The sequence below is a fragment of the Pteropus vampyrus genome, unplaced genomic scaffold (assembly GCF_000151845.1).
Source record: "Pteropus vampyrus isolate Shadow unplaced genomic scaffold, Pvam_2.0 Scaffold77, whole genome shotgun sequence".
Classification (NCBI taxonomy): domain Eukaryota; kingdom Metazoa; phylum Chordata; class Mammalia; order Chiroptera; family Pteropodidae; genus Pteropus; species Pteropus vampyrus.
This window is the reverse complement of record NW_011888858.1, coordinates 5,278,394-5,298,617: the sequence shown is the minus strand read 5'-3', so window position 1 is coordinate 5,298,617 and position 20,224 is coordinate 5,278,394. Positions and strand designations below refer to the sequence as shown.

General features: G+C 39.0%; 1 long non-coding RNA gene and 1 other non-coding gene across 2 annotated transcripts; both read left to right on the top strand.

Moving 5' to 3' along the window:
• The first annotated feature begins 5,746 nt into the window (after nucleotides 1-5,746).
• LOC105293781 lies at nucleotides 5,747-8,160 on the top strand. The gene is made up of 3 exons (XR_896008.2): nucleotides 5,747-6,293; nucleotides 6,585-6,713; nucleotides 7,432-8,160. It is a non-coding gene; the product is annotated as an uncharacterized LOC105293781 (long non-coding RNA).
• On the top strand, nucleotides 6,983-7,104 carry LOC111741380. Its single transcript, XR_002780986.1, has one exon. It is a non-coding gene; the product is annotated as a small nucleolar RNA SNORA26 (small nucleolar RNA).
• Nucleotides 8,161-20,224: the final 12,064 nt, after the last annotated feature.

The window sequence follows — 20,224 nt, the reverse complement described above, 5'->3', positions numbered from 1 at the left end:
ATGTCTTGTTCAAAATGTCAAGCATTAGAAGACTTTAATAAAATATTGAGAGTGAGCTCCCTAGAGAAGATGAGCAATTCAAAAATAGAACATATGAGAACAGTGCTAATTGATACGTCAGATATGAATGGCACTCCATGTCCTAATGAATGCAGAACTGTTATCTGATGAGATGACACGGTCATGCAATAGGAGTCTCTGGGGCATAGTAGACAGCTGCTGTGTAGGATCTGAAACTATGGATGTAAAAAATACTGGTCCACGGGAATCTGCAGAAAGATTAGTTCAATGCCACGTAGAACCATGCTATATAGGACTTACTACTGTAAAAGTTTCCCAGAGTTCTAATAACAATGGGTAGTCAGAACCTAGATTGTCTCAACCAAGACACAGCACTGCAAGGAGTCTGGCATTGCATAGCATCACATAGGCCCTTCTTGAAGGAACTGATTTATTCAGCCTCCCTTCTCTTGAATTATCAGTGGCTAATCTCATGACCTTATTTTGGAGTAACTGCTCGACTGTATACTCATTTGGTGCTTTATCCCCAAACTCTGATGAGGTTGTCCCATAAAGGCATTCATTCCATAGCTATTTTAGAAATCCCTATAGGAGTTTGTCACAAATTCCGATTCCAGGGCTTACTCCAGATTGACCCCAGTAGGTCCTAGTGGGGATTTTATATATTAACCAATGCCCCGGGGGGTTCTGATATATATGGTTGGAAAAACACAATTTCAGAAAGCTGATGTCAACGTTTCATGACTCCATCTCCAGCATCAATTTTAAAAACACTCTGATAAAATGTAAAACATAAAAATCCCAAATTCATGATAATATGAAACATCCCCATCATTATTGGAGGTTATATTACTCTGAAATTTGATAAATAAAGGAAAGGAAGTATTCGTCCTGCCTCCCCTGTTTGTTTTATGGGGTAACCAAACAGTGTATGAGGGAACGTCGCCCCTTATAAAAGTCAAGCTAATAAATGTAGAAGGAATGATTTTTAAATTTAATTACTATTTTACAGCTTCTAATGGAATAAAGGGTATAAGAAATGAACAAATGGAAGATAAAGACATTCAGTGAGAGTGATGGCTAATTTTATAATGGAGGAATCAGATTGACACCACCTAAACCCATTAATGAAGCCTAGAAAAATTGGACAACTGTGCTATTAGGTGCTTTGTGATGTAATAGACCAGGAAGTATGAAGTTTTCTTGCCCGTAAAATTCCACCTGAATTTCAACAAGCCAGTTATTGGAAATAAATAAGATAGAGAAACAAGTTAAATGACACTAAGAGAAAGCAAAAAGACAAATCCAGGATGTAGGTCATTTTATGGGGCAAATTACCCAATTTCTACAACCAGTGTTTGAGTAAAGGAGGAGGATTATTACAAAATAAAAGACTTAAAGACATAACCAAATGCTATGTGTGGATCTTGTTTGGATTCTAATGAAAGGAAAGCAACTGTAAAGAGATAGCTTTGGGACTATTGGGAAATCTGAATATGGACCTGGTCTTAGATGATAATGAAAAAACGTTGTTAGGTGCGATAATGGCACATAGTTATGTTTTTAAATGTTTTTGTCAATTAGAAATGCACACCCAATTTTTTACAGGTGAAATAACACAATGTCTGCAATTTCCTTGAAAATGAATGGTCAAAGATAAAGGTAGGTTGTTAGATGAATGAGGCTGAGATGTGGAGCTTTACGACAGTCTTCTCTTTATTTGGGGGTATGCTTGAAATTTCACTTAATAAAAAGTTTTTTTAAATATACTTTTGCTGTAAGCACTCACCCTTTACAAGTCAGGCTAATAAGTTCAAGATGCTCTTAGAAGGGCATTTGAAAGTCAAATCTCAGTTTTCATATCCTGAAATTCATTTTCTTATCTAAAAGCCCAAAAAGGCATGGGTGGTTTTTTCCTCAACTACATTACCCTCTTCCGTGAGAGCTTAATGAGACATGCAGAGTAAATGGAACTCCATTTGCTGCTCTGGTTGCTCTGACACCATTAAAAACCCCTTAAAAGCATCACTCATCTATTAAGTGAAAGAAAATTCTTGTCATTAAATTAAGGGAAAACAACTCTTTCTACTCAGGAGTTTTGGGTGTTGTAAAATACACTGGTTAGATAAAGAGAAAGATAATACAAAAGTGTCGAAGCAAAAATGGTTGTACTTTGTTGTGGCATATTTCTAGAGCAAAAGGATAGGTCTCTTAGAATACCTACAACTTACTTCGTTCTTGGTCACCTAAAAGAAAAGGGCTTCAGATTAAGAATTAAAATTTCCTGAATCCAAAAGTACTGTAATAATTAATCTGAATGCATTTATAAATTTTGAGGTCAATACTGTGCAGTAATTTAATTTAGAGGCTATATGGCTACTTCACTTGCTCCAGATTGGCTAAGTAACATCCATAACACAATTCTCTTGTCCATCATTCCTTCAAATGTCTATCTCCAACCCAGAAGCCAACAGCAAGGCTCTTAGGCCCCTTTCAGTAATTCTTTAAGTAATATTTCCAACTTTATTTTTAAAAAGTCTTAGTCAATGACCTCAGTTGCTTTCACGGCTTTCCTGTGAAATGTTAAGTGCCATTATTTAAGGACACAGAGTTTCTCAAAATGTGCTCTGGGAATGTTGGTGTGTTAAAAATACATATTCTTGGCATCTCTCATCCCCTCAAGTCTACTAAATAAAATTCTCCAGTGATAGGGCCTAAAATTCTGTACCTTTAGCAAGTGTGCCAGGTGGTTCTTGCACACCCTAAAGTTTGACAACCACGTTTTCAAGAAAATGGGGTTTCTCTCAAGTCTATGAGAAACATAGAGGATTGAGAAACAAATTAAACAGCATCAGTAGTAAGCAATCAGCCAGCATGTGGGATACTCTACCGGACAACTGACATTGTTTCTCCAAAAAGTCAAAGGCATTCCACCAGCTGATAAATGGGTAAACAAAATTCAATATATCCAATCAATGAAATATTATTCAGCCATAAAAAGGAATGAAGTCCCCAGCACCTTATAACACTACTCTTGTTTGTTGGGCCTTGAAAACATATGCTAAGTTTAAAAAGCCAGACACAAAAGACCATATCCTGTGTAATTCCATTTACACAAAATGTCCAGGATAGGCAAATTCATGGAAACAGAAAGTAGATTAGTGGAGGCCCAAGGATGTGGGGAGCAGGGTGGAGGGTATGGAGTAACTGTCGATGGGTCAGAATAGAAAAGCACTGGGTTCAAAGTTTCTCAGTCATTGTTAAAGAAAGAGAAAAACTGTTCCAATTCTTTCCTCAAATGCCATTTTAATTCTAAGAGGATGAAATTATTGTTAACTAAATATTCAGTTGATACTTACTCTAAGCAACTAATTAATTTCACATCAAAATAAATTTGTACTTTGATGTGCTGGAGTTAACATTTTATAGTGGAGGATTTCCTATGGTGGTATATTGCTTCAGAACCTAAGTTTACTCTTATAATCTTATAACCTTATATAGAAAACACTTAATATAGAATCCTCGACCACAGAATTAACCCAAATTACCAAAGCTTTCTTACTAGAGTATACCATCTGTTTTCAGTGACTAATTTTAGTATTACAGTAGTATGACCTATCTGCTTCATAATTAGAATCCAATTTTCTTCTTGCCACCTGCTAATTAGGACTTGGAAAATTTTTTGTTTTTATTGAACTTAACCATGCTAAATCATCTTGACTAAGAAATACTCTGGGTGGCAAAAATCTTGGACACATGAAAGCTTGAGAGGTTACAAACATTCTTTCTAGGTTATTGATATTGAGGAGGTTGGCTGTAGTACTCTCCTTATGAAGATCCATGGAGGAAATTTCTTTCAGGAATATTTGTATTTCTCTTGCATGTCTGATTTATTTCTCTTGCATGTCAGATTTTTTCACTGACTGCAGGCAACTCAGAAAAAATTTTGACCTTCTTCCAGCAAGCGTACAGAGCATAATGGACTACATTTTGTGTACTAGCCACAGACATTATCTTATTTCCCTTGCACTCCAATTTCCTCATTCTTTAAAAAAAAAAAATCTCATTGTAATATATTCTCGTAAACTACATTTAAATTGTTTTTGGACTAAAATAGGGTATAAACAATGAATAAATAAACAAGCAATACATTAATGAATAATCTCAAATAAACAAGCATAAGAGCAAATACAAAAATATTACAAATATATTACAAGTTGTTTCTAAGTTCTTGATTAACTCCATTTCACTTTTAACACGTACTAGTTCCTTCGTCCTTTGTATATAGATGTCTAGCTTCCTTCTGATATGTAGCGACTATGAACAAGCAGGGTTTTACCACACAAATAGAATGAAGGGGATAGGGCAAGACTGGAGGTTTATTATTAAGACTTTCCTACATTGGGAAAAAAAAAGTAAGTCTGGATTAAAAGTAAGTCTGAGGGAGATATTGGTATTAATGTGTTTCTATGCAAGACAGTAAAAAAGAGGACCATGTGATGTATATTCCATTCCAAAGAAGGTGGAGAAAAGCAGTGTTCAACTGTTCCTAGACTAGTTCCCAGAAGCTTTTCTTTTTTTTTGTCTAGGGGCTTGGTGGCTGCTCAGAGAGTACAGGCGGTTGACTGGCCATGGGTATATTTTGAGTTTGTGGATCTCAGGGAACGTTTCTACGGGTTGACCCATCATTTCTGGTTCTCTAAAACCAATTTCATTTTGTATTGGAGAGATTCTTGCAGTTTAGAACCAAGCTTGTCTACTACCCATACTCCCAGTTTGGCTGAGACCTTCCCAATTCTGGTAACTGGATCTATCTCTTAGTGGACCTATCGGGTCACTTATAGTCCTACCTTCTCTTATCAAGCTCTTCCTTCAGCCAGGAAGGAAGACATATTTGGAAGACTCTGAGATAAGAAAAATGAAGGAACAGCAAACTGGTATTCCCTCTGCTCCCTTAAGCCACTTTACCATGATTTTAGGAATATCTGCAAGATAGCAGCTGTTTGCTAGGATTTATTGATAAATTTTATTTCATTTCTTCTCCCCGCCCAAATCATCACATCCTAAACTACACCCTACAGCAGGTCCTATCATCCCGTTAAAAAAGAAAAGAAAAGAAAAACATTTGAACAGCTTTCCCTTTCTTAGCATAAAACACAAACTCTACCAAGGTCGCTTGCACGAGCAGGCCCCAAGCTACCCTCTTCTCAGACCACTCTACTCCTACATTAAGTTCCATTTCCACTTCTGGGTCCTTAAATGGGTCAAGTGCTTTCCAGTTCTGTCTCTGGGCTCTATCTACCAAAAGCTATTCTTGTTCCCGCAAACCCCCAACCCCACCGAGACGCCTATCTTGATCAATCAATAAAATGTAGGCCATTTGTTTCTCTTCCTGCCCCGCCCCACACACGTGGTGAGAGGTAGTGTAGTACATACAGTGTTTTGAGGGGCTATATCTTCAGACCGTGTGGGTTCAAATACCAGATTCATCATTTGCCAGCTGTTCTGTGACCTTGGAAAGTTACTTAACATGTTTCAGTTCCCCCACCTATAATGTAGGGATGATAAAAGATATTTTATAGATTATATTTGTTAACAGACGGTAAACTCTTAGAACAGTAATACGAGTTCTCGCTTTAGCATATACTCCAATTTTATTCCACTTACGTGTTTGCCAAGGTTTAGTCTGTTTGCCAAGTTTAAGTCTGTCACTGAGGTAAGGCTTATAGTGGCCCAGCCCTGGCTGATTACAGTCGACTTATCGACACTAAACGAATGACTAGAGAGCATGAAGAAGGGAGGCTGGTCGTTCCAGGTTGAGGAGGGGCCGTGGGGTGAGCTTGTTGAAAGGGACGTGTTCCGGCTTCTCCATACATTTCCGGTTTAGCAGGACAAATTCTAAACACATACTGGACTAGTGTAGTTGCAGAAAACTCTGAGTCGTGGCCCAGCTCTGGGGTAGCAGCTAGAGCCTACCCAGGAGAGGGAAGTGGCCTGAGAGAACCAGATCCACGAAGGCCAAGGATGGGGAGGCGCCAGGACTTCCAGAAGTTCCCAGAAGGCTGCAGCGCGTAGGTTTGACTCGTCCACACGCCACGGAAAGAGCCCGAAAAAGCCGCGAGCGCAGCGGAATCGCGGGCATCAACGGCCCGCCCCGCCCCGGTCCGGAGCCTTCCCGGGATTGGCCGCCCGTCCCGCCCCGCCCCGCGCCGCCTTCCCGGTCTCCGCACCGCACGCCAGTCACCCGTCTCTTTGTCGCGCGGATTTCGGAGGTGAGTGTTGCTCGTTCCGCGGTCCCTTGCGGCGGGGAGGTCACCCGGGGGGCCCGCGGGCCCGGGCGGGGCTGGGCTCGCCCCGCGTCCCCTCAAGCTTTGCCCGCCCGGAGCTGCGCTGCTCCCGGCGGCCAGAACCGAGGGGTAGAGCAGCCCTCGGCGGCCCTGGGGGGCGGGCGGCCGTGCCCGTCCCGGGGCCGGTGAGGCACAGACACGGCGCCGAGGCGCGGGGACGGGGGTTCCCGCGGGCGGGCCCCGGCGCGGTAACAACTTTGCGCTTTGCTTCTCCAGGGCGCAGCCGGGACTGCTTTGTAGGGGTCCGGCCGCTCTGCCTGCGGGGGCTCTTCGCGGACCGACCTTGGGCCTGGGGAGTTTGTCGCCAACGTCTGCGGGGTGCAGCGGCCTAAATTTCAAGCGCAGGTATGTTCCCGTCCTTGAAGGAAATGAAATGACCAAGGCCCCCAGCACGTGGCCAATGGCGACTCCCGGGCGCGGGTTTGGTGCAAAGGCCGGAATCAGGCTCTTCCTTAACACAAAAGAAATTTACGGTCACGGGCACCACCCAGTAGACATCTGCTTCTGCTGGGTTTTCAGACTTATTAAAGAAACTGCTGAGATCCACGGGATATTGACGAAACAGTAGTGTAAGAAATAGTAGAGAACCCTATAAACCCAAATCGCCCTTTCCTGTGCCCTTTTAAGGTTGACGCAGTGCCTTAAGAGGCTAACACAGAAGGGTAAAATAAGTCTCCATAAAACCCAGAGAAGAGATTGTGAAACTCCTCTTTGGATCCTGTCTGGAGTCACAGCTGAACCAGAAAATTCCTTTCTGTTTGCGCAGCTTTGTAATATTTTTACATAGTTTATAGCAAAGTGATAAATTTAAATTTAATCTTAGCTTTGATAATATCTTCAGGCATGTTTTTTAAACTCCGGGTATACCATCCAGTGTTTTCAAATAGGTAAGGGAATTTGGATACTTGGTTATCTTTGAAGGTGGAAAACATCCAAATGATGGAACACGTGTATAGGAGGCTTTCCCTGGACATCCTGTGAGACAAACTGAAAAGAACATACCTCAAAGTGTTTTTCTGTTTAAAGAGTCACTTAGAAACCGGTTTTGTTTCTTTTTTTACAGGTTGAAAACTACAGATAGAAGCCATTGAAGCTGGAATGCTGTGGTGTTGGTATTTTAACTGATCTGTCACTCTACAGTTTATAACACAAATGTATAACTTGTAGCAACCATCTGTCCATGCACCTTCACAGGAGTTAGAGCAGAAACACAATACTTGTGAAGAGCAGTGTGACAGTTGCTTTATTTTCATCTTAATTCTCACAACTCTTTGAAGTCACTGCTATTCTCATTTTATAGGTAAAGCAACAGGGTAGTGCATGACTTGATTTCCTGTCACATTTATAACCCTGAATAAGCTTCATATGTAACTTTTTGGATGTGACTGCTGGAAAGTCACTTATCTCTTGAGATTTGCTATCCTGGTATGACAAATATTTAAACAGATTAAGTCAGCTTTTGGAGGGAAAGACCATAGTTGAGCTATTATTTAAGAATATAAGCTCTTTACAGTATTTACATAGACCTATAGAAGTTCTCCAAAATTTGGTACAAAGGTAGCTTTTTAAAAATTTTTTTTGAGCTGTAAGAAGGAATATAAAGGACATGGTGGTGCTAGATTATTAGAATATGTAAGTACTACAGGTGATGGGGGAAATTTTTCATATGAGAAGAAATGTGACGGCAGCAAGATGAACAGCCCAGTATGTACTAGAAGTTCTTCCCGTTGCCTAGCTCTGTCTACAGACACTTCATTTTCCAGAAGTCTTAAATAAAGGTATTTAATATTCACCTTGGAGTCATTCTTAATGCTTATTTCATAACATTGTTCTAGCCTTTTTTCCTAAACTTTTTTTTATATTCCATTTTGTAAATTCCAGCCTTTTAAGTTCTTTAGGTAATATATTCAAATATGTTAGCAGGCCATAGTTGCTAGAGAGGAAAAAGGGGAAGAGAAATAGGAAGTACCTATATATGCCTCGTGAGTGGAGGGCATTTTGGATAAGGCTGGTTAGTGAACTGAATACAAAAGACCTGAAGGAGCCGAGATGCAGTGATTGATCATACATTTGGATGAGAAGCATTTAAGGCAGAGAAAGCCAAGTGTAAAGGCTCTGAGGCAGGATGGGTTTAAAGGTGTTGGGGAAAAGCAATGAGAACTGCAGAGAAGTGACCTTAAGGGGAAGATTTTGTAAGAATATACGCAGGGCTACAGTGGATATTTTAGACTTCTAAAAATGGCAGCTTGCTTTCTGGCCTCAGGCCTCCAAATACTCTGCTAGACTGCTCCCCACCACACTTTCCCATTTTCTGTAACTATCAACCCCTTCCTACCCTCCCCAAACTCCCACACAAAAGTGCTTTTGTTCTAGATTTCTATAGCGCTCTATAATGGCCTTATACTTAGATTTTGTGGTTTGTGTACTTGCCTGACTGTCCTCTGCCTCTACATTCTGCAAGCTCTGGACTATTACAGGTAAAGTCCATCTTGGTTCTCACCATATTCTTAGGGTCTAGCCAAGTGCCTGGCATAGTTTCTCTAAACATTTAAACTTAAGCCATAAACCCACGTGAGTTTTAGTTTATCTGTACATTGGTAATCGTAGTTATTAAGCCGAGTTTATACATAGTACATCTAATACCTGGTGAGTGGTAAGCACTCAGTGTCATTTGTTGGTTGTACTGTAGGATCATTTTTATAAACTGGTCCTTGTAATATCGGAACAATGACAGTACTGGTATTTGGTATTTATATACTACTAAAATGCTAGCTTTAGTTAGTAAATAAGCATCTACTATGGGCCAAGTACTATTCTAGGTATTGTGAAAAGTGAACAAAGACAAAAATCTGGATTTGGTTGCAATGGATCCATTGATAGCAGCTTCCAGTGTAAAGGCCTGTGAGGTTTCCTTAGCTGAGTGCTGTGAATTGAAAGAAAACAGTCATAAAGCCTTAAAAGGGTACAAATAAAGTTGTTCTGGTGGAACAAGGCATAAGACACCACATAAACAGTGGTCTAAAGAAAGTGAAAATGGGCCAAGAAAATGACAATGTTTTCTAACTACTGTCAAGATGAGAGATGTAAACCTACAAGTGTTAAAGTCTGACTTAAGTCTCTAGCACATGGTTTCCAAGAATAACCACTGGTTTCATAAATGCCTCCATTCTACTGAGCCTAGTGGTGGTTCTTTGCCCCTTGAGTTAGTTGGGATCCGCGAACAGGCGCAACCCCTGAATCTGCCACAGATGCTCCTCCCTTTCCCATCACCCAGCCTCGCCAGTGCAGCCCTGTTTATACTTTGGTGTTCCAAATAATTTTTTTGGTAAAAGGGTTTTGGCTAAAAAGTTGGAAGTCCATTACACTAAACAATAGCAAGTGACAGCTGTGAGTAGTTTTATAGCCGGGGGCAAAACATTGGGGGGAAAATGGAAATTTTTAAAGGTGCTTGAGAGAGTCAAGAATTTAGAAATGCACTGTCCAAGATGGCAGCCATGAGTCATATGTGCTATTTAAATCAAAATAATTCAGTTCAGTTGCATTTGCCACATGTGGCTAGGGTCTACTGTACTGGACAGTAGATATAGAATATTTTCATTACTGCAGAAAATTTTTATTGCTGGTACTCTTCCAGAGATTATATGATGTAACCACCTTGTTTTATAGAAAAACCTATCAAACCTAGAGATGATATAGTAGGCTGAATAATAGCCACTAAAGATATCAAGTCCTAACCTTGAACCTATAAATGTTATTTGAAAAAGGGTCTCTGTAGATGTGATTAGATAAAGGGTTTTGAAATGGGGAGATTACTCTGGGTAATTTGTGGACACTAAATCCAATCACAAGTGCCTTTAGAAGAGGAAGGAGATTCCATGCAGGACATTGGCCTTGAAGGTTGGAGTGATGCAACTTCAAGCTGAGGCCAGAAGCTGGAAGATTCCAGGAACACAGCATCCCTCCCCACTTATGCCACCGGGGCCTCCCCAGGCCCCCAAGGGAGCATACTGATCGACTCAGAGAAACTGATTTCTAACGTCTGGCCTCCAGAATTGTGAGAAGATAAATTTGTTGTTTAAGCCAAGTTTGTGGTAATTTGTTACAGCAAACTCAGGTAACAGAAATCTTAAGTCACAAAGTCGGAGCTGGAACCTCACCACACTACACTGCCTCCTACACTTTTTATTAATGCCTTACGGGTGAGGTAGGTAGGGATAGGTCTTACCTACTGATTAGTCAATTCAAAAAATTTCAGAGGTATGGCAGTGAAGTTGAAATTTATTTAGGTTTAAAGCATGAGAGGCATGAACATGTATGTGGCTAAAATATGGAGGATTAGCAAAGAAAACATCAAAAAGTCAACTTATGGTTAATTGGAATATCAGTTACTTATATATGATTTTAATAAATTTTATTACACGGTACAAAAACATCCAAAGTTCAAGTTGTAAAAATTTGGTAACAGAAACAATAGAAAGAATTACTCTAATTATCATAATTTTTGCCTGTGGGCCATACAGCTTAGGCCAGCAGTGTCCCAGAGGTAATACAGACTGGTAAAATGAGACAATTTTTCCAAAATCAACCTCAATTAGTTTTGGCTCATGTTCCATGAAATGTAAACTTGAATTTCTGGGAGGCTTTAAAAAAGAAACAAATAGTATAACTAATAAAACTAGCCTTCTCAGTGTCACTACCGCAGGGCTCTGCCTTAAGTCCTATATACTGTAATTCTGATGTATCTAGATTGCAACAATATCAATACTAAATGATGGCCTCTTCATACTATAGAGTAGGAAGGAAATGGGCAAAGAATTCAAGTTTCTGAATGAGTTCAAACTTGTCAAACTAAAAATTTATTCTTATAGGAAGAAACAATGCATGATACGACTGGCTCCTTAGCTAAAATGCTAATGTTCATGGACAAAGATATCTGAAAATCTTTTTTTTGCATTATTTTCTAGTTTATCAAAATTTCTTTTGTGTGAAACCATTTTCACCTATTACTTCTGTATAAGCATACCATATCTATATCAACTTTGACATGAATTATCAATTTTTTTAAATAATGTTTCAGCAAAACTATCCATTTGACCATAATGTACTTGAAGCTATTTATGGTCTCATGAATATTCAAGATAATGCCTTCCCTTTGATTAATGCCTATTAGTACTGAAGCTTAAGATATAACCACCACACTCAGTAGTAGTACATGGAAAATGTGGAAACCATTCTCAACCTATGGAATTTCATTCTCCTGATGAAAGGATGAAAACTCAGCCCTATTCGTTTACCCTTCACACCAAATTCCAACCTGCAGTTTATAAATAAAAAATGTTTAAAATCGTGAGTTAGAGTACAAAAATAATAGAAAGCTTTGTGAGGTTTTGACCAAAATCAGGTCCTCCCTTTTTTAGGGGGTGAAGGATATAGAGAGAAGGGGAGAGTGTATTTTATGTGGACTGCTCACCACTCCTTACAGCCTCTTCTACTTCCTTCTTGATGACAGACTTGCATACCTCTTTCCAACATCTGAGCTCAATCTTCCACAAGAAAAAGAAGTTTCACTGTTACAAGTCTAAACATTTTTGCTTAAAAGTGGCTACTCTCTTATCCTTTTTTGATATAGTTCCATATAGAGTGACACTAATTGCTAGCTCCTAGTTTAAGGTTTAACTCCAAGCCTGTAGGTAAACTATTGTTTATTCAGATGAACCCACCTTGAAGAAATAAGGTAGACATGCCTCCATGTTAGTTCTCATTCTGAGGAAACAGGTTTCTCCCAATAAACTTCTAGCTTTGTGTTCTCTATTTTATCACACTCAACAGGTTGCACTCTGCTTAAATCATGTAACTACAAAGCCAGTAAAAAATGTTTGAAGCTCAGCTCATTTTAGATACAGCCTCAAGTTTCTCCAAGACCCATGAAACAAAACTGTGATTGTGCCCTGAATATACACCCAAGTGGCAGGTTCTTGTGTAGCTCTATTTTGGTTTGGCTCTACATAATCATCGATCACAGTAGCAAGAGATATAACCTTGCCAGAAATTTTCCTCTCGTGCAAATTTTCTTTCAGAGTTAGTCTGTTTCCTTACCTAAATTTAACTTTTCAGTCATTTCTCTTAGTAAATTGGCTATTTGAGCATACCGAACTTCTGACCTCCTTAGCGTTTTCATATGTTCTATGGGTGACTGGATGGCCACTAAAGCATCATCATGGATATCATCTGTATGTGCCTTAAACCTTGTGTGCCAGTCAAAAACTCTTGTTCTTGATATTACTTCGTCACCATAAACTACTTTTAACATTTCAAGTTTCTCACTTGCAGATTTATTTAACTTTGCATAAAGTTTAATCTGAATTCTTTGCTCTAAATAATGGCCACTCATTTTTATGTGAAAAAAGGAATAATTCTTTTTTACATCTACTCACAAAGTTAGCTGGCGACCTTGAAAGCCCTGTTGTGGTGAGCTGAAACATATTATAATATGTCCTGGCAACAATCAGTCCTCTGATTTCACAAACCACACATGAAAAATTAGTCAAAATTACAACAAGAGTGCAAATGATCTTTAGAGAAGTTGATGAAGCTTTCAGCAGCATGCCATCTCAGCTTTAATGCCTTCTATTTCCCACATACAGAAGGGGAGAAAATAAATCAGCATTTTCTCACTGGTTAGATGGATAGGAAATTGATACTTGAAATACATTAACTTTATGCAGGGAGCATTTACCTGCCCCCCCCCAACACCCTAAGATTAAACAGATACAATCTAATAACATTTTAAGCAGCCACTTATATTGGCTGTTTTTCTATTGCTGTTGATTTAATAGAGAGGCTTAAATATAAAATACCAAAATACTTCATTTCCAAATATATAATGAGTGGATGCCGATGATGTCTCCAGTCTATATAATACATTGTGTAGTTGTGTCCTTAAGAATTCTAACACATAAGTATTGTTATCCATATTCATCCTGCAAATACTACCTAGTATATTCAGAGTTTAAACTTTGAACCTAAATTTCTTTTAGTTCTCAAAGTTTGAAAAGGTTTTCACAAATTATGGTTGTACAATGCAGACACTGGAATTAAAATTAACAAGGTTTTCTAATGACTGGTTGTGACTTTAGATTGTATCTATTGATGAGTATTGTTTTTTTGGCTTTTATTGTAGTGAAATATACATAAAATTTATCCTTTTATCCATTTTTAAAGTGATCATATAACTCTTTAATTCAGTGCATTAATTGCATTCACAATGTTGTGCAACCATCACATTTCCAGAACTTGTCCATCATCCCAAACTGAAATCCTGTGCCCATTTAAGAGTAACTCCTTATTCTTCTCTCCTCCAGCCCCTGGTAACCTCTATGAATTTGCCTACACTAAGCACCTCATATAAGTGGAATCATACAGTACTGGTCCTTATCGTCTGGCTTATTTCATTTAACATAATGTTTTCAAGGTTCACCTTGAACCTTGTCACAGGTATTCATTCCTTTTTAAGGCTGAATAATATTTCACAGTATGTACATAGTACATTTTGTTTATCCATTCATCTCTAGATGGACATTTGGGTTGTTTCTACCTTTTGGCTATCGGGAATAAAATTGCTTATGAACAATGGTGTACAAATTACTGAGTCCCTCCTTCAAATCTTTTGGGTGTATACCAGGTGGAATTACCCAATCATATGATACCTCTTTAATTTTGGGGGGAGCCACCAAACCATTTGTTACAGTGACTACACCATTCACATTCCTACCAGCAATGCACAAGGGTTTCAATTTCTCCATATCTCTGCGAATACCTGTTATTTTCAATGAAAGCTACATGAAGATTCAGATATCTACAGGGTTAAATATTCTTTTCCCAATCTCCGTTTGCACCGCACCTCCCTCCTCCCATGCACCCCCCCTCCCCCGCTTTTTTTGGCAGTGCTAACAGTCTCGGACTCAAGACTCTTACCATCAAATACTTTTATGTTGTTTGCCAAGGGGAAGAATTCAATATATTTTGACATGCTTCTTTACTGGCGGAATCTGCATTACCTTTTTGGGAAATGTATAAGGTTGCTTTAAGTGTCTGCATTAGAAACAAACTGTGACAGTATCCCCACTTGAACTCACTGTAAATTAGCACAAAAAGCATGAGCTAGAAATTGGCTGGGACACCAGGAGTTGATCGTTTAAGCAAGGCAGTTAATCTCTACGCATAGTATCATACTGCATTGCGTGCACTAGAAAGTGTGTTAACAATAGAACCACCGTTCACCCACTATTTTTAATTCAAACGTCCCATTCAAGGTTGCAAACCCTTAAACACAGATGGCATGAGAGTTAGCACCTAGCGGAGTCTAACTGGGTCACGTTTTACTACCACGGCTTCCATCTACCAAGTGGCAGCACAGCCGCTCTGACGGCCAATCTCCGCACCTGCAGAGGAGATGGCAGTTGAGCGCGTGGTAAAGCCCGAGCTCCTGTGGCTAAAAGAACCCAAAGCCGGGGCCGCGCCTCACCTCGGCCTCTGGCACGGCGGATTCGCGTTCTAAGAAAGGCGACTCATTGCCTGAGGCTGATCAAATTCCCTGGCCGCGCCCACCGGCCCTCCAGGGCTCACAGCTCAGAGTTGAGATTCGGTGGAGGCCTCCAGGTGTCCCAGGAACCAGACGCAGGGAAACAACCTGTAGCGGACGCACGAGGTAACCATGCGCCGGAAGAAGAGTTCTGCACCCTCGCGAGAGTTCTGACACTTCTCCCTACAGCCGCGAGAACTCTGGAAGATGCGGTCAGCCAATCACCGAATGGGACCCAGCCTGTGCGCTCCCAATTGGTAAGCCCGGGAAAGCTCGTGTCCCATTGGTACTTTTTCCGGCCTCACCTCTCTGCTTAGGATGGGGAACAGCAGAAGGAACGGCTGTGTTTGTCCTCAGCTGGAGGCTGCTGTGTAGAGTGAGTCCTAACCCTTCACGCATGGCATCTTAAGGCTATTTCACGCCCAGTGCATTAATTGCATTCACAACGTTGTGCAGATTCTGACCCGTTCTGTATCATTCCTAACCTCTGCCTTCTACTCTGTGTCCCACACTGCCCCACTTGGGCAGGGAGACTTCCATGGACCATGCCAAATTAAGATATTTCTCTTAAAGCTTTCTAACATTAATACCTTATATTTAGCTCTGCATAGTATGCAATAAGAACTGTTTTTTAAAAAACAATCACTAACCCCCCTGTGCCTTAACTTATTAAATCATCAAAATAATCGTCAGTGGAATAGGTACTGTTAATATTTTTCAAGTGCAGAAACCAGAGGCACAGGGGAATTTAGTGACCTGCCCCAAGTTCTGTGTTTTTGCTATCTACTACACCCTGTCCTTTTGAACGCTATTGTCCTACTTTTAATTCAGGCCTTCATAGCTGCTTGCCTGGATTACTTCTGTGAACTGCCCTTTAACTCCTCTCCTTGCCACCCTCTGTAAAGCCAAGGATTAATCTTCCTAATGCAAAGCTGATCATGGCTCAAATCCTTCTCAAGTCTCGCAAATGTCAAATGCTTCTGTGGCCTCTTATTGTCCATAGGTTCTGGCAGTGAGTGCTGTTTATTAAAATATTCACACCTATAGACAAGTTCACAAACCACACATGACTAGCCTGCTGATATTTCGCAAACATCTCATCAGCAACAAGCTTAAGAAACAGAACATAACCAATATCCTAGAAGTGTTTCCTTCTCATCACAAACCACTCCATTCTGTGCAAGGGTTATCCACCATGCTGACTTTTAATAGTACATAGTAAGTAGAGTAGCATTCTTGTTTGCACATTACATAAATGGAACCATTACAGTGCATACACGTTTGTATCTGGTTTCTTTAACTATTATGTTCATTAGGTTCATCAGTATTTTGGCTATAGTTACAATTTGTTCACGAGAATGCAGTATTGCGTTCCATTGTGTTAATATACCACAATTTATTTATCCAGTCAATTGTTAATAGGCATTGGAGTAGTCTACATTTGGAGCTATTAAAAATATTGCTGCTATGAACATTGTAATATCTTTTGAGGAACATGATGAGTGGTGAATGCAATTCTATTGGCTATATACCTAGAAATGGAATTGTTGGATTGTAGATTGTGTCATATTCAGATTTTGTACATATTTTTAAACAGTTTTCCAAAGTGTTTGCACAAATTTACACTGCTGTTTACAACATATGAGAGTTCCAGTTTTTCTATTCTCATCAGCATTTTTCCATCTTTTTTCATTTTGGACATTTTGGTGGGTGACAGTTGTGTCTCATGTGATTTTAATTTGTATCCTCCTGATGCTTAATGAAGTTGAGTATCTTTTCATGTATTTATTGGTTATTTAGAAATAACTTTATGAATGAAGTGTCTGTTAAATTTTTTGCCTGTTTTTCTGAGCTGTGTCTTCATTTGATTTTTCCTAACATTTGATTATAAGAAATTTCAAATATTTAGGAAAGTTTAAAGAATTTTACAGTAAACACGCATAATGCCATTAACATTTCATAAAACTTTATTATATTTCTATCCTCTTCATCTTAATGTTGTTGCATTTCAAACTAATTTGCAGATAGCAATACATGTCATCTAAATACTTTAGCATGTCTGTCATTAACTAGAATTCAGTATTTAAGGTTTTTTTATGGAAAACTTAACTGGAATGAAATGCATAAATCTTCAGTGTAGGTTTGCTGAGTTTCAAGATAACGAGTTTTGAGTTCAATGTCCCTGTCCTTTTTAGTCCATCTCCATTTCTACTTTCTTGCAGGCAACCATTGTTCCGATTTTTGGCCCACTATAGATTAGCTTTACTTGGATCAAAATTTCCTATAACTATAATCATACAGTATATACTCTTTTGTGTAAGACCTTTTTCACTCCGCAAACTGTATTTTAGATTCATCCATGTTGCTGCATGTGTCAGTAATTCATTTCTTTTTATTACTAAATAGTATTCCATTGGGTAAATATTCCACAATTTGTTTATTCATTAGAATAGGACTTTTTTTTATATGCATCCTTTGTCAGATATATATGTTGCAAATATTTCCTCCCATTCTGGATTTCTTTCATTCTTTTAATAGTGTCTTTTGAGGAAAATGTCTTAATTTTAATACTCCAATTTATCAATTTCTATAGTAACTGTTTTATGGTTTTATTTATGAAATCTATGCCTACTCCAGGCTATGAAAAGTCTTTCTCTTTTCCTCTAAAAGCTTTACTGTTTTAGTTTGCCATTTAGAACTATAATCCATTTGGAACTGATTATTGTGAATGATGAGATATAGAGGTGGGTCCAGATATATTTTTTTTCTATGTGGATATCTACTTAATCCAACATATTTATTTAAAAGATAATTTCCTCCCAGTTGCAGTTATCATTAATCAGGTGACCATACATTGCAGACCTATTCCCCAACTCTATTCTGTTTGATAGATTGGTTAGTCTATCTTTGCACCAATACCACATGGTCTTCATTAATACAGTAGTCTCTTCCTTTGCTTATCTATGGTTTCACTTTCTTCAGTTTCAATTATCCGAGGTCAGCTGTGGTCCAAAAATGTTAACTAGAAAATTCCAGAAATAAACAATTCATAAGTTTTAAATTGCACACCATTCTGAGCAGTGTGATGAAATCTCGAGGTGTCCTGTTCTGTCTTGCCCTTTGTCCAGCATACTGTATACTCTCCCTGCTCCTTAGTCACTCAGTAACTGTCTGGGTTATCAGTTCTACTGTCACAGTATCCCAGGGCTTGTGTTCAGGTACCTCTTATTTTACTTACTAATAGCCCCAAAGCGCAAGAGTAGTGCTGTAGTGCCTTATATGTGCCAAAGAGAATATATAAAGTGCTTCCTTTAAGTGAAAATGTAAGTATGTATAGGAAAAAATAGTGTATATGTAATTCAGTACTACCTGCGCTTTTGGGCATCCACTGCGGGTCTTTGATGATTCCATGTGGATAAAGGGGAATTACTATATAGCTTTATAATTACCCTTGATAGTGTATCAGTGAAGTGAATTCTAATGTAATTAAATTGAAATATAAGTAGCTATGTGGCTAGTGGCTACTGTATTAGACAGCACAGCTATAGAACATCTTCACAGGAACTTCTGTTAACAGCACTCCTTTAGAAGATGTCTAGAGGCCAATATCAGATACTGCATTTTATAGCTACAAGCCATCTTGGGTTTATTGCTGGGCTGCTCTTCAAAAATATCTATGTAAAACCTCTTTTTAGAGATTCGAAAATATCGTCTCATAAATAGGTCAGACACCCAGTTCTTTTGACCTTACACTGTTAGCAATGAAAATATTATTTCAGGTGTGGGAGAGCTTAATGATTTGGGAGACATTTCCTGTGATCAGACACCAAAAGGTATGTAGCCCCAAATCATAGGAAAAAATTTCTGCTGTAGTATCTGCTCTCATCCAAGGTTACACTTAACAATTGTCTTATAGAGTACTTTCCTGGGTTGTCACTAGCAGTGTTTGAAAGATTTTGCCCTCAGACCTGCAATCAGAGGTCCAAATCAGATCTGGCTCCTGTATGTAAGGGATTCCTCAAACCATATTGTCCTATTTATTCCATCGGTAATATTGAAGTCTTGTGATTGTAAAAGGACACATATGTACTTATTATGTCTTTCGAGTGTTACTTTTAAAATGAGATGTATTTATTTCTTCCCACAATACTTCCATTTGATAATTATTTGTTTTCCAATGTCTTGTATTTTATAGTACTGTGATGGCTATTTTAATTATAATCAATTTCCAGATGAGTATAGTGATCTAAATTTTCACTGGGGCAACAAATGTTTATTGGTCACTTACTCTGCAAGATGCCTGTGCTAGCCCCTGGAGAGAGACTGACAAATAGCAGATAATCATTACTACTGAGCATCTACTATATAGCCCAAGCACTTTTATTTGTTATTTTTAATGATCATGACACCACTAAAAGGTAAATATTGTTACCTCATTTTTCAAATGTAAAACTAAGGTGTAGGGAGGGTGTCAAATTCCTATAGCTAATAAGTATTGAAGCTGAGATTTAAACTATGGATCCCCACCACCACCATCTCTATGAGACCTATCACACCTAAAAGGGTGTTTGTTTACTGTCTAGGAACATATTATCTAGAGGAGTCAAACACACAATAATACAACCTCCAACAGAAGAAACGTTACAAAAGGGAGAGGAACATACAAAGGACAGACTGGTGGTTGCCTAACAGAGAGGAGTGGGGGGAAGGATGAGAAAGGTAAAGGGGAATGAGAGGTATAAATTTCCAGTTGTAAAATAAATAAGCCACAGAGAATAATGTATAGCATTGGGAAAATAGTCAACAATATCCTAATAACTTTGTATGGTGAGATGGTTACTAGACTTATTGTGGTGATCATACTGTAAGATCTCCTGAAATCCCTTCTTCTCCATAAAATTCTTCTGGAATGATCTGAGAAGTAACAACCTTCCCTCTCTCCATCCTTAATCCTCAGCCAGGCTTCTCTGACCTTATTTCTGAATAGGATGCATTGCTAACAAAGGGTCAGTGCCCTCTTTAGGAGTACAGCTCTCCAAAGACCACCTCAGAAACAGAATCTGTCCATGCTTGACTGCTTTGAGACACCCTCCAGAGCAAACATCTAAGTTAATGTAGAAGGACGTGCAATGATGGGCCCTTTAAGAAGACCTTAATATGAATGTGATGACTAGCTATCTAGCTGATATCTTGGACCATAAGGATAAGGACCATACCCTAGGTGTTATGGATTGAATTGTGTCACCCTAAATTCATATATTGAGGTCCTAACTCC